At 47.1% G+C, this 13,453-nt stretch overlaps 1 protein-coding gene across 2 annotated transcripts in view; it reads left to right on the top strand.

Moving 5' to 3' along the window:
* The window catches only part of TBXAS1 (thromboxane A synthase 1), a 157,525-nt gene that overhangs the window by 109,280 nt on the left and 34,792 nt on the right, over positions 1 to 13,453 (top strand). The gene's annotated exons all lie outside the window — the stretch shown is intronic.

The following is a 13,453-nucleotide window of genomic DNA, read 5'->3' as shown; positions in this document are numbered from 1 at the left end:
ATAAATAAACTAAATAAATAGATGGAAGACCACCATAATAGACTTCTTTCTCTTACATTCTGATATAAGTACATTCACAATTTGGGGAAGTGGCCTGTTCTATTATTAGAATCATTGGAAGCTTTTTAAAATATACATACTGAGGGGCGCCTGGGTGGCTCAGTCGGTTAAGCATCTGAGTTTGGCTCTGGTCACGATCTCATGGTTGGTGAGTTCGAGCCCCGCGTCAGGCTCTGTGCTGACAGCTGAGAGCTCAGAGCCTGCTTCAGATTCTGTGTCTCCCTCTCTCTCTGTCCCTTCTCTGCTCTCACTCTGTCTCTCTCAAAAATAAATAAACATTTAAAAAAATAATAATAAATAAATAAATATACATACTGAGCTGAAAACTGCTTCTCATTAAATTCCACTAAATTCTGGGGAACTAGACACAAGGTTAGCCTTTCTTTACCAATGCAGTTCTCCAATATTTGATGTTTCAAGTAACTGAAAACTTCATTAACTGTGTTACTAATTGTCTCAACTTTTGGCTCATCATGAGCTTATGGTCAACATAAAGTTCCACATTCTTATGACATTGGCTAAGCCAGGTCTCCCCAAGCCACTGCTCACACAATTGATTTTTTTGAGCCTAGATGCAAGAGTTTATATTTATCCTTATTATTGCTCAACTCAGTCAAAATAATTTTAAGTCTTGATTCTGCCATCTGTCATATTAGCAATTCTTCCAGCTCTGTGTCATCCGAGACTTGCTAAGCATGTCTCCTATTCCATCCAAGTCATTGATTAAAATGTTGAACAGGACAGGGCTTCCCTCCAGGTTGACATTGATCCATTAATCAATATTCTTTGGGCACGGAGTCTCAACAAGCCATGCATCCAAATAACTCTACCACTGATTCCTACCACCCATCTTATCCTGTTCATGAGTAATTGTGATATTTTTCTGTCTGTCTGTCCATCTGTTTGTTTGAGGAGGGACCCAAGATGGTTAGGGTGCATTATAGAAAGAGAAGAAAGAGGAGCGGAAGCATACCTCTTAGGATGCATTTAGTGGCACATAACAAAACCCCAACCCAAACTGACTTAAGCACAAAAAAAAAAAAAAAAATGGTGGGAAGGGGGAGACTTACTAGCACAGATCACTGAGCAGCTAGGAATAGACATGGCTTCAGGTAAGTCTTTCTGGGGCTCAAATATGTGCTCACATCCTAGTTTCTCCCTAGTTCTTGGTTGTGCATTCTTCTTATTTGCCCCATTCTTGTTGTGCTTTCTTCTCAAAGTCCAAGTGCCAAGAATGTCTAGGGCTACAGGCTTCCTAGCTCATTACCAAGAGAGAAATGAATCTGTGGCCCCAAATTCTCAACAAGAATCATCAGGTTCATTCTGGCCGGGATGCTTAGGTCACTGCCCATTCTTGAACCAACTACCATGGCCATAGGAATGGGGGCACGGAAGGGGTTAAGCCAGTCAATCCCACCCCTAGAGTCAGTCACACCCATGTCATATGACAAAGAACTTGGGAGACACCTGCCAGAGAAAGTTCTGATTGCTATCCCAGGAAGGCAGTGAAGGCAGTAGAGAGAATTTGCCCCTTGGTCTCAAACAAACCATAACAAAGGTCAAACTAAAGACTTTCAAGCATCTAGAGAGTGGTCAACAGTATGGGAGATATGGCTGTGTGTTGAAGAGGGGGCAGTAGCTCTAAGAAGTCATGATCCTTACCTTCAGGGAATTTAATTACCAACTGAAAAAAAAAATGGAAAAAAACCCCACAATACCTCCCTTCCAATGAAACCCTCTAGGTCAACAGAAGGCATCAAATAATCAAGTCTAGAATATGTGGTGTCATTTATAGACCTGTGGGGCTCTAGGATTTGTCCCACCAGTGATATCATAATCATATCTGGTTATGTTCATCCACCATGAGGACACAAGGAGAGTTTCCACTGGCTTCCATTGAGAGGCCCTCACTCATACAGGCCCTTACCTCTGACATGGCCTTAATCGACCTTGACCTCAGGGAGCATAATACTGTTATCACCAACCCCTGGCCTCCTTCCAAAACCCCAATTCAAGGTGGGGTTTCTTTCCCCCTGAGAACCACCTTCCCTGGGGCTGTGCAGAATATTACCAGGCACTGAGACCCCATGGGGAAAAAGACAGATTCTGGTAGGTAAACTTTCATGTACATAAAACTATCTGGGAAAACTGTTTAAAATGCAGATGCCAGAGCCCTTTCCTCATAGGCTTTTATTCTGTAAGTATGGGCCAGGGCCTGGGAGCCTGCATTTTAGATAAACATACCAGGTGATTTTGATACAGGTGGTCCCTGGTTCCACTTTGAGAAGTCAGCCCTAGACTCTCAGGGTCCAAACCTCTCTTCTAAGAAGAAACAGGGTCCAATGCTCTGCCCCAGCAATGAAAGCTCCCCACCCCCACCAGGTCATTTTCTGTCTCTGAGTCAAACTGGGACTGTCTCTGAGCACTGGGAATACATAGGAGTTATCTTTTTTAAAAAACTGATTTGGCAATCACAACTGTGTTAATAGTTGTATAAGTGTTAAACATGGTACCCACTCGAATATTTGTAGGTTCTTTCCTCCTTCCTTCCTTCCTTCCTTCCTTCCTTCCTTCCTTCCTTCCTTCCTTCCTTCCTTCCCTCCCTCCTTCCTTCCTTCCTTCCTTCCTATTTCTTCCTTTCTTCCATCCTTTCTATAGTCAGAGTTCTGTTAGTATGGGCCATCTGTCAGGACATGGAAATGCAGATTAGATGTTCACACATTCGATATGCTCCCGAAAATTTGCATGTAATGTATGACTTGTTATAATTTTCCTGTTGCTTTCCATTCAACAAATATTCCTTGAGTGCCAGTTAATGCCAGACTCAGGCCCCAGACCTTACACCCAAGGACGCTCTGACATAGCTCTTCCATGATACCCCTGTAGAACCCCAGACATCTCACTCGATGGTTTCTCTTTCACTTGTCAATGAGGTTGCTGGATTTGAGCTTCTGAGTTTCTTTCCTCTGAGCTATATCCTTTTAAAGCAATGCCCTATGAGAATCCGACAGAAGCCATGTCTGTCTCCTCAAGAACAAGAGTGTATATGTACACAGTATCAATCCAGGATTTTTTTTCTGTTAATAGTGACAGAAAACTTAATCCATATTAGCTCAGGGAGTTTACTGGCCCACCTAACAGAAAACTCCAGAGAGGAGATTTGCCTCAAGTGTGGCTTGATGCAGGTACTCAAGGGCTCAGACTCTGTCACTGGTACCCAGTGTTCTCTCTCTCCCCATCTTTCAGCTCCACTCACTCTAGGCGTACGCCATTCTTAGACAGGATCTCCCTTAGTGGTCCCAGGATAGCTGTGGAACCAGTGTGTTGAGCAATCTGAACTAAGTGAGGTACATAGAAACTTTCTGTGTTTTCTCTAATTATCATTTTTTTAATGTGTTCTGATGATGTCCTTTTCCCTTTCCCTGATGATGCCCCCAATAGATCTCAAAGATTTCTGGTCACTTTTAGGCATTAAAAAGTCCAGATTAGTCCAGTCTAGTTTAAAACTTCAGTCTCAGATCCCATTTAATGCTCTTCCATCTCCTTAGCTCAGGCTGACCTGTGGCCTGTGGAAGCTGCCCTGCGGAGAGCCTGCGGTCTGTTTTTTCTCCTTCCTACCCTTTCCCCATCCCTCCTGGGCCCCCTTCTCTTGCCAGAGTTGGGGCCTTCTAATAGAACCCCCATTCCTACACAATGGAGGCTTCTCTCAGCGCCTCCCATGCCTCTGGCACGCGGTGCAGCAGGAGTTCAGAGGACTCCCGGGGCCTCCCCATGACACAGTTCGCTGACAGGGCTTCTGGGCATGGGGATCTCCTGGGCAGTCAGCCCCCTTGAGCAGGTTGCTGGCAAGATGCCTCGCTCTGAGCTTCCATGCCTCCTGCAGTGTCCACATGGCCCAGGGGAGACACCCACCTTGGCCACACCAACAGTGGCTGCCCCTTCTCCCCCCGCCCTCTGCCCTGACATCTCTCTCCAGTTACTTTTCCCCCGCTTAAATAGGCGGGAGGGCAAATGAGCAATTCTGCTGCATCCACAGGTGAATGAACTGGAGAATGAAACACGAGGCTCAGCCAGCTGCCCCCAAACTCATTGGGTGACCCCATCCCTTGGCTTGGGCCCCAACAACACTCCTCTCTACACTGATGATTCCTCGCTCTCACAAGTGTTCCTTCAAGTCCTCTCATCCTTTGATAGGCTGATGGGACGGTGGTGCAGAGCCAGCTCAGGTGCGATGTGAAGCAGCCAGAGCCTCTTTCTTCCAAGTCTCAGCGAAAGGCTCAGAGCATCTCACTGGAGGCAATTGGGCCGCGCACCCAGACCCCACCAATCACGGGGTCTGAGGGGAATATGACGCTCTGATTGGCTGAGACCTGGATCACTTGCCTCACCTCTGGAGTTGGTGCCTGGGAGCAGCCTCCGGGGAACCACAGAGACATCAGATGGGGGAAAGGTGGATCCCCAAACCCCTGTTCCTGGGAGTGGGGGGAGAATGGCTGCTGGGTCGCCAGAAGACGGTGTGTCCAAGTACCCAGAATCCGTGGTCCCCAGATCAGAGGCTCCCACTTTCAAATTTCTGCTTATGCAATCACACACACCTTTCTGTTGGACTTTCAAAATCCAGCTTTCCAGAGCCACGGATGTAAGTCCAACGGAGCCTCGTGCTGCTTGCTCTTCTGGACTTCTCAGCCATGGGTATGGCCCGCTCTCACATCCTTCTCGTAACGGTGTGGCCACTTCACGCCACGTGTCGTGTGATTTCCACAGAGCCAGTCAATGCTTCCTTATCGGTTAGAGGGACGTCCTGGTTGGCGGTTGGCCTCACTGCCTCCTTTATCAGTCAGAATGTAAAACTGTCAGCAGTGAAAGTCACTCAACTTCTGGCATGCACAGGGACACCTGAAGGTCTTCCTTCACTACTGAAGATTACCTTGGTACACGTTTCACAACTCATACATTCCATCCAGTAATATTCCATGTCCTGCCCCCTGTTTTGATCCAAGTGGCCTTGATGTCTTTCTCCTTTCAGTGTATGTATTTGTTTCATTATAATATGGTTATTACCCACTTTATAATTCATGCTGCTTTGTTCTATGGGCATATGTGTTTCCTTCCAAATCATCTGGCTTTCCTCTCAATCCACCACCAAAATTTAGCTTAAAACTTTCCCTCTCAAGTCACCCAATCGCTTGCCCCATGTTTCCTTAGTCCTACTGAAGGGACACTACCTTCACTAAATTCAAGCACTGAGGAGCAGTGAGTGGTTTGTACCACTTGTACTACTCATAAAATTGAGAAAGCACACCAATTATTTAGTAAGATTTTTGTAATGTAGATGCTTGGTTGTGTTCTCCAATGCCCAATTTTGAAAAGGATCGGAGGGGGGAAAAACAGCCTCTTTCCATATAAATTGTTTTTGCTATAGCTTTCGCACTTTATGTGGAAATTATTGACTTTTGATCTGGCCAAACCATTCTCTCTTCTTCTCTTTGGTGCCGGACTGTGTCAGCTGAAATTTATGACCCATTTTCCTTCTGTTTAATTGTTGTTATAAATCTGCTCTGCAGAACCCAGTTGTAAATTTATCACAAATTGGGCTAGATTGATATACAGCCTCTCTTTAGGATAATTTGAACACAGTTATGCCTTAGAAGGAAGGCCAGATTCTTAAAACTTCTCTTGAAGAGCTGCTTTGTAACCATTATAAATACCTAATTAAAATACAACTTACTCTTTCTTTTTCTCTTAAGGATAAAAGCATTCCATGCTGGGTATTTCAACTGATTAGCTCATGCTGCTAATGTGAGCAAGGTTGAGGATTTGTTCCTTGAAGCAGCCAGAGGACCTCAAAGGGGGGAAAAAAAGGCATATTTTGTGCCCCTCCCCCTCACACAATCCATTTTGCTCCCAACTGGCTGTTTCATAAATATACATCCTTTGTCACAGGAGGAAGGTTGGGTAGAAAAAATGTGAGTAGCTTAACACAAATTCATCCTCACTATGGAAAAAAAAAATGTCTCCCAGTTTGGCTCCTACCCAGCACGAAACTTCAGGGTCATCCTTACACTGGGAGTAAGGCATGGTTGACTGTAAGATTCAAGGGAAAAACTGGAAATGGGTTTTCCGCCACTGGACAGGTTTCCTGCCCTTTGCCCAGATCTGCTCGAGTCCTGCTGTCCAACATTTTAGGAGGAATAAGCTCAGGGGTCCTCATGGACTCACTCACCCGGCCACATGGGGCTTAGAGATGCATCTGAGCCCTTTCCTACAGACCCCATAACCGCACAACAGAACACAAGGCTGAGAGGTACAAGGAAAGAGGCAAGAACTCAGAACAACTTACAGCCCTAAAGTCATACCAAAAAACCAAAGACAAAAGCAGGGACACCAGCACAGTGAGACTGGCGGCAATGGACCGCAAAAGTTCCGTGGCGGAGCCAGAGATTCCGCATTTCCAACAAGCTCCCAGATGGTGCCAACGCTGTGGTCCATGGGCAACACACTGTGAGCAGCCAGCTTTCAAACCCCAAGGCCTCCTGCATCTCCCCAACTTGTGCTGTACGTGGCAAGCACTTATTCCTAATGGTAAAGCACTGATACTCCACGATAATTTACGTCTTGTTAGTAAATTTTTAAAAAATTTCAAAATGATTCCAAAAAGAATGATGCCACTCTCACTTTACTGAGAAAGTGAGGTGAGGATCACCCAGTCTTGGGTATATCTCTCGAACTGTATTGCCTGTAATCCTAAACTTATCTTGCTTCTCCAGGGTGGGAAGCTAGGGGGAGCTTTTGAGTTGAAGTCATTTTCAAGGCAGCTGAAGATGATATCCAGAGCCTTCTCTCAGGATGCACACATAGACTGGAGACCTAGCACATCCAACAGGTACCCACCAGGCTGGACCTTTTAGGCAGGTAGCTCCTAGACCGAAAGCTCTCCTAAAGAGCCCTTAGTGTTTATGGGAATTTTAAGAGTCCCCAAGTGAGAGTCCATGCAGAGGTACTATGGTCAAAGTCAACTTCTTTGATGCTATTCCCCTGGGGGCCTGGAGCAAAATCTGGACTATTCTCACTGCAAGCGCAGGAGCTACAGTGGAGGGAGCCATGGAATGTGTCCAGCTTGCCCACTTCCTGTCCTTCATTCTAGAAGAGTCTGACCTAAAGAATGAGCCTCCATCACCCTTTTCTGGCATCCCTATAGCTAATATTAGAGCACAGGAGTCTTGACAGCCTGTAAGAGGGGACTCTATGGGCATGTTCTAGACCTCCATCCTGGAAGTCATAATTTGTGGCTGCTGCTATGAAAATACCAGCTCCTGGAAAGAAGACAACTCAAGAAAACTCAACTCAAGAGTCCCCGAAGCAGGGTGACCTATCACCTTGGATCATGTGGCAGCCTCAGTGTTTCACTGCCTATGTGATTATTAGGTATACACACTAATCTTCGTGATCTGGGTCATCTGCCCATTTTTTCCTTTGGGGGCACCTGCAGGAAGGTAGGGACCATGTGTGCTGTGAATGAGTGCTGCTCAGTGCCAGGACCTTCCCGTGCCACCAACTGGGGCTCCAAACTCTTCCCCACTGCCTGGGGATGCCCACAGCCCATGCCCATGCACCCACCAAGGAAACTCTCCCTCCCTGGCCTTGACCCCGTCCCATGGGCTTCAGCAGTGACAGCCACATCCCCAGACCTCATGCCATCCAGGAACTCCGAGAAACTCTGCTACCTCTTCCTCTCTTTCCTCTCCTCTCCCTGCTCCTTTTCTCCTCGCCTCTCTTCCCAAAGTTCACCACACGATGTAGTCTCCTTGCCCTTGTTCTGGCTCTAGTCCCCAGATCAGAGAGACACAGAAGTTTCCCGGCTCCACCTCCTGACCCACTGCCCAGGTGGGAGCCCCTTGCACCCCAGAAGCCTGTAGTTTTGTACCCTGACATCCCTAATGGGGGCAGTGGGGGCACTCAAGAGAGAGGCAGGTTGAAGAGCAGGAAGGACTTGCAGATGTTTTTCCTATGCTTCCCCGATTAGCGCTTCAGCACTTGGAATTTTTAGCAATTAATGCTCCAAGCTGCCCCCACTCCCGAGTCCCCGCAGAGCAGTTCTGTCTCAGCAGAGGGAGAGGTGACCTGCAAGGAGAGGCTCCTCGGGGAACTGGCCACACCAATCAGCATATATTTGGTGCCTTTCATGTGGCAACTCAGAGTATTTTATATTCAATAACTAAGCCTCTAGAGGGGGCCAAGCTTTGTGAAGCAAATAAGCTGGTGGGGTCAATGCACATCAATCCAGAAAAGAAAGAATTAAAAATAAACTGGGGAAAGTGGACTCCAGAGGTGAAGCTCCGGGTTCTGTGGGTCATCTTGGCACTGAGCTAGATTCTCAACTGAATGGCTCATTTATTTACTGCTCACATTCTAGGCCCTTAAAACATCACAGGTATGGGTTGTATTCTCAACGATTAGCTTTTAGAAGAAAAGAATAAACAAATAAACATATGCACTTTTTTTTTTTTTAACTCCATTGAACTCTAGTGACCAAAGCCACTTTCAGAATGGTGTCAGCTGGGACAAATGTAAAGACTCCCGTTCATTTTTCCATCCACCCATCACCAGGCTTAAAATTTCACCACTTAGAGATCCTTCCTTTGTTTCAACACAGTATCCATTATTAAAATGCCACTTACTTCTGGGAGCGGCAGTATAATGAAGTCCTCGCTATGATACGCCCCACAAGAGCTAGGGCGTGGCTGCCTGGCACACTGCTACATCCCAAGGCGGCCAGTAGCGCCTGGCACATAGTAGGCTTGTGACGAATAGGTGATGGATGAACGAGCGAACAAACAAATGTTAGTTCGCCGCTTCTTTTCTAACTGCAGATTAACTGAAAGCAAATTTGAGTTGGGGAGATGTAGGAAGGCGCATGGGAGAAAATATGGTTTACTGCACCCTGGGAAGTAGTAGTCAGGAGTCAACGAGACAGACAAGGCCACGGCCAAGGGAGATGCAGGCAGATGAAGGCAGCATCCGGTGGTCTGTAGTCCTATAATTGTGCTGGGACCCAGAACCCGGCATACTAAGGAACAGAGAGAACCTGGGCTCTCAGGAACCATCTAGGGCAGCCTCCCACCCAGGACAGATATCACTCTGCTTGAATGCTCCTTTTTCCTTACATTAAGTTGAAATCTGCCTTGGTTAATTGTCCACCCACTTGCCTACTTATTCTACTTCTCTTAGTTCACGGTATTTGTCTACTGGAGTCAGCAAATCAGTAGCTTCTGCCTGGGGAGGAGAGGTGGGGGCTACTTCCATGCTCACTAAGAGTCAGCAACTGGGCATCTCAGAGATGGAGGAGAGGAAGAGAAATTGGAAACTCAGTAGAGAACAGGGACCTTCCTAAAATGTTTGCTGGTGGCCCAGATGTTCAACTTACTGTGTTTTCTGGTAAGTCTGTGTTGCCCCAGGGCTGTAGGCAGCACTATGTTTTATTTTGGGTGTTTTGTGTGTGTTGCGTTTGTTTCTTGGTTTTGGGTTTTGGGTTTTTTTTAGCATTTTGTTTTACAGCTGAATATGGTATGTGTGAAAATAGCAACCACATGAGCCTGTTAGCCCAAGCATATGAATATTCCAGATCAGAAGGGATGTTTGACTCCCCTATGAATTGCAATGTGTAAGGTTTATAAAGTTAAGCACTTAGAATTCTGTCTTTAAAATTTAAATATTTAGATTGGGTCTCTAGGACACAAAAGGCAATGCCTGTTTCTCACTCGCTTAATTTGATTTTTTTTTTCTTTTTGGTAGCACAAGTTGTTTTTCAAAGCCTCATTCCTTGAACGTTCCCTATAGGAGGAATGTAATTAAACTCCACTGGCCTCCCCCTGCTGGGACCAAACTGGGGCCAGAGCTGTAGCAAGCATAAAGCAGATACCCTGCGAAAAGAATCCTTATTATAAAGATGAGAAGAGAATCAACTTCCCTCTGGTTATGAACAAGAAGCTTTAGAAAGCCACCCAGACTCTTTCTTGCAATGGGCTTAGTCTCCAAGACATTTTAATTAGTAATTTAAGACTGGAAGGCAGAGGATAAACTCTTTACCTCCTTAGCTATAGACAAGAACATCAACTTGATGAGAAACTCGTTGAGTGGCTGAGGAGGAGGGAGGGCAGGGGGAAGGGTGTTTCTTGGAAAAGCACAAACTTTTTCATGAAAGTAGCATAAGTAGGTATCCTGGCCTTGTTAGTCATGATTTGGGGGGTCCCACTCCTTGAAGGCAGTTCTCATCTGTTACTGGCAACAGGCACTGCCTCTTACTGGTACACCTGCTTGGTTGAAGAGTCAAGAAGCCCCTGCTGAGGAAAGGGCCCCCAATCACATTCAGACCAAACCCAGACTTGTCTTTGATCAAGGCACTGCCATCTGAACGAGGGGACCCTGAGACCTGGGTGATATAGCCCCAGCCCTGCCGATGGTGCATATGGAGGCCCTGAGCCGCCACTCACTGGCAGTGTGTCATGGAGAACTGGCGTAATGATCTCCGTTCCTCAGTCTTCCTGTCTGTAAAATGGGGATAGCAATAGTATATAGCTTGTAAGTTTGTCTCAAGAATTAAGTGAATGAACCCAGGTATGATTCTGGGCACAGAGGCAGTGTATATGCACATTGTACTATCATCCCTCTTTCCCCTTTCTGGGCCTCAGTTTCTTTATCTGTGAAAGGAAGGGGTAGAGCTAGATTTCTTTGCTGGAAGAGATGCTAATAATGATGACTGAACGTTTATATGCCAGGCCCTAAACTAAGTACTTTACATACAAAAGTTAACTTGACTCTCACAACTTTATAAAGCAGGATGACCACTATCACTATCACCACCCCCACTTAATCGATGGGGAAAGAGAGGCTGTATGAGTCAGGGATATCCAGAGGAGGAGAACCAATGGGAGGAAAGGGGAGGTGGCAGAGAGAGAGAGAGAGAGAGAGAGAGAGAGAAAGCTTAAGGAATGGACTCATTAGATTGTAGGGACTGGCAAGTCCAAACTCCGTAGGGCAGACCAGCAGTCTAGAAACTCAAGTCAGGACTCAATGCTGTGATCGTTAGACTGAATTTATTCTTCTCCAGAAAACCTCAGTTTTTGCTCTGAAGGCCTTTAACTGACTGGATGAGGTTCGTCCACATTATCAGAGGTAATCTCCATTAAAGTCAACTGATCGTACATGTCAACCACATCTACAGAAAATCTGCACAGCCATACCGAGATTCGTGTTCAATTAAACAGCTGCGTTCTGTGGCCTAACCAAGTTCGCAGGAAAGACTAACCGTCACAGAAGCATCAAGAAGATAACTTGTCAAGGGTTAAAAACTAGGGTAGTGGCCTAACTCGGCTTGGAACTCCTCTCCCCACCACCAGTCCCTATTCTTCTCAGCATTGTCTTTCTTGTTCAGTGATTCTGAAGCTGTTCCTCAGTACTGCGGTGTCGTGCCTGACAGTGTGGGCCAGTGATGGCTCTAGCGTTTCGATAAAGGGGGGCTTCTTGGCTGCCCCCTGGGGTGGGGAGCTTGTGGCTGTGTCTGTCCCACACTTTCATAGCATTGAGAAAAATGGCAATTGTCCAAACAGATGGGGACACACACCCTCACGTGTCACCTTCGTATGCACCATCTTTGACCTGTCATCCTGGCTCTCTGCTCTATGGATAAGTTTTCCTGGAAAGTCTTGGCTTTGTGGTGGCTTCTCCCCAACCCCACCCCAATTTCAGAACTTTTTCAAGGCCTGTTTTCTGAGTCTATCAATTTTCTTTCTCCATGGCCCACAAAGTGCAAGATGAGGAGTATATGGCAGCTTCTTCACTGACCTGCCTCCCCGGACGCTGACCCCACGCAGCAGGAATATTCCTGAAACAAACATCATGTCCCAGGGCTGCTTTCTCCTACCACAGACACCATTCTTGGTGCTTCTCTCCCTTTTCTGTGATGCAGGTCTTGTCTCATTTATTGCAGAGATGCCTCCAGCCACCCCAGGCTTTTCCTTCGGGTCCCACGCCCCTGGAATTTCCCATTAGTTGCATTTCATTGTGTTCTTTGGTCAAGAGCGTGAAATGTGCATCTCAGACATTTGCCCTGCAGCCTGATTACTGACCTGGCCCTCTTCTGCCCATTGGTGTGCCATGGTGGAACGTGAGCTCTGTCCTGCCTCTCGCTGGCTCTCTGTGGGACACCAGACTGGGTGCTGTACTGGCTGGTGCTAGCCATTAACTGCTGCTGAGCACCACCTTCCTCGTCCTGAGACTGTGGAGGTGCTGCCTGCCCTTCGTCTCACAAGGATGCTCTTCCTGCCCAACTCCTCCCTGAAACGCAGCTGCTCTCTGCTAAGGCCTACAGAGTGCTTCCCAAATCCCCTGAGTCTCTGACTGAAGTGGACCAGGGCCTGGGGTTAGAGGACAGACCCCAGCCCACCTCTATCTAGGCAGAATCTGACTTCAGGCAACTAGAGACCTCCCAGCAGCTCCCTCTCCTATCCACGCAGCCACTGGGACTGAGGGCCATGTGCAAATCAGGGCCCAAGAGCAGCCAGGGGTAGTCCCCGTCCTTGAGAACTTACTAGAAACCACAGATATTTGGGAGCCACCCCCAGTAATTCTGATGCAGCTGGCCTGCAGCAAGGTGAGGCATCATGCTGCTTTAAAAGCCTCCAGGCGATTCCAGGGTGTGCCCAGTTCTGAAGACCTGGTGCCACATCCCCTGAGGTCTATCTGCAGACATCAATTCAACCGTGACCTTGGGTTGGATAATCAAGGACAGGACTAACTTTACAAATACTCTGCATGATTACTGGAGTTGCTTTTTACCGTTTTTAGAAGTCACTCGTTTGGCCACCTGGCAATAGTGGGGTTTCCGCCACTGTGTTGAGGGGCAGATCCAGCCCATCCAGAGAGCCTGGCAGCAAAGGCTCTGCCTGGCAATGCCCACTCGGTGACTGCTCTCAACACTCAGCGGACCAGCCTCTGTGAATGCACCTCTTAGATTACGATCCTTAGACCTGGAGGATCCCAAACCCAGAGGCCTTCCGGTCTGCACCCCACCTGCAGGGGTGTCCATCTTATGGACAAGACAAGTGAGGCCCAGGGAGGCTCCCTCAGGCCACATGTTATCTCCAAATGGAGGGAATGTGTTTCTGGCTGCCCAGAGCATCTCTCTCTCTCTCTCTCTCTCTCTCTCTCTCTCTCTCACTCACTCATCCTTTCACCTTTCTCTGAAAAACTCATGTAATGATTCGCCAGCCTGGCTGCAAATCAGTAATTTGTACACCTGAAAGACACTAAAGACGTGGTCACCACCGTCATCACCCTACCAGTAAACATTTATGGGCCACCGTAATTATTCATAATGATTTTATGTATGAAATAA

This window comes from Crocuta crocuta, unplaced genomic scaffold, assembly GCF_008692635.1.
Source record: "Crocuta crocuta isolate KB4526 unplaced genomic scaffold, BGI_CrCroc_1.0 scaffold228, whole genome shotgun sequence".
In the NCBI taxonomy this organism is placed as follows: Eukaryota; Metazoa; Chordata; class Mammalia; order Carnivora; family Hyaenidae; genus Crocuta; species Crocuta crocuta.
Note: the sequence above shows the minus strand (reverse complement) of the source record. Positions and strands in the feature narration are given on the sequence as shown.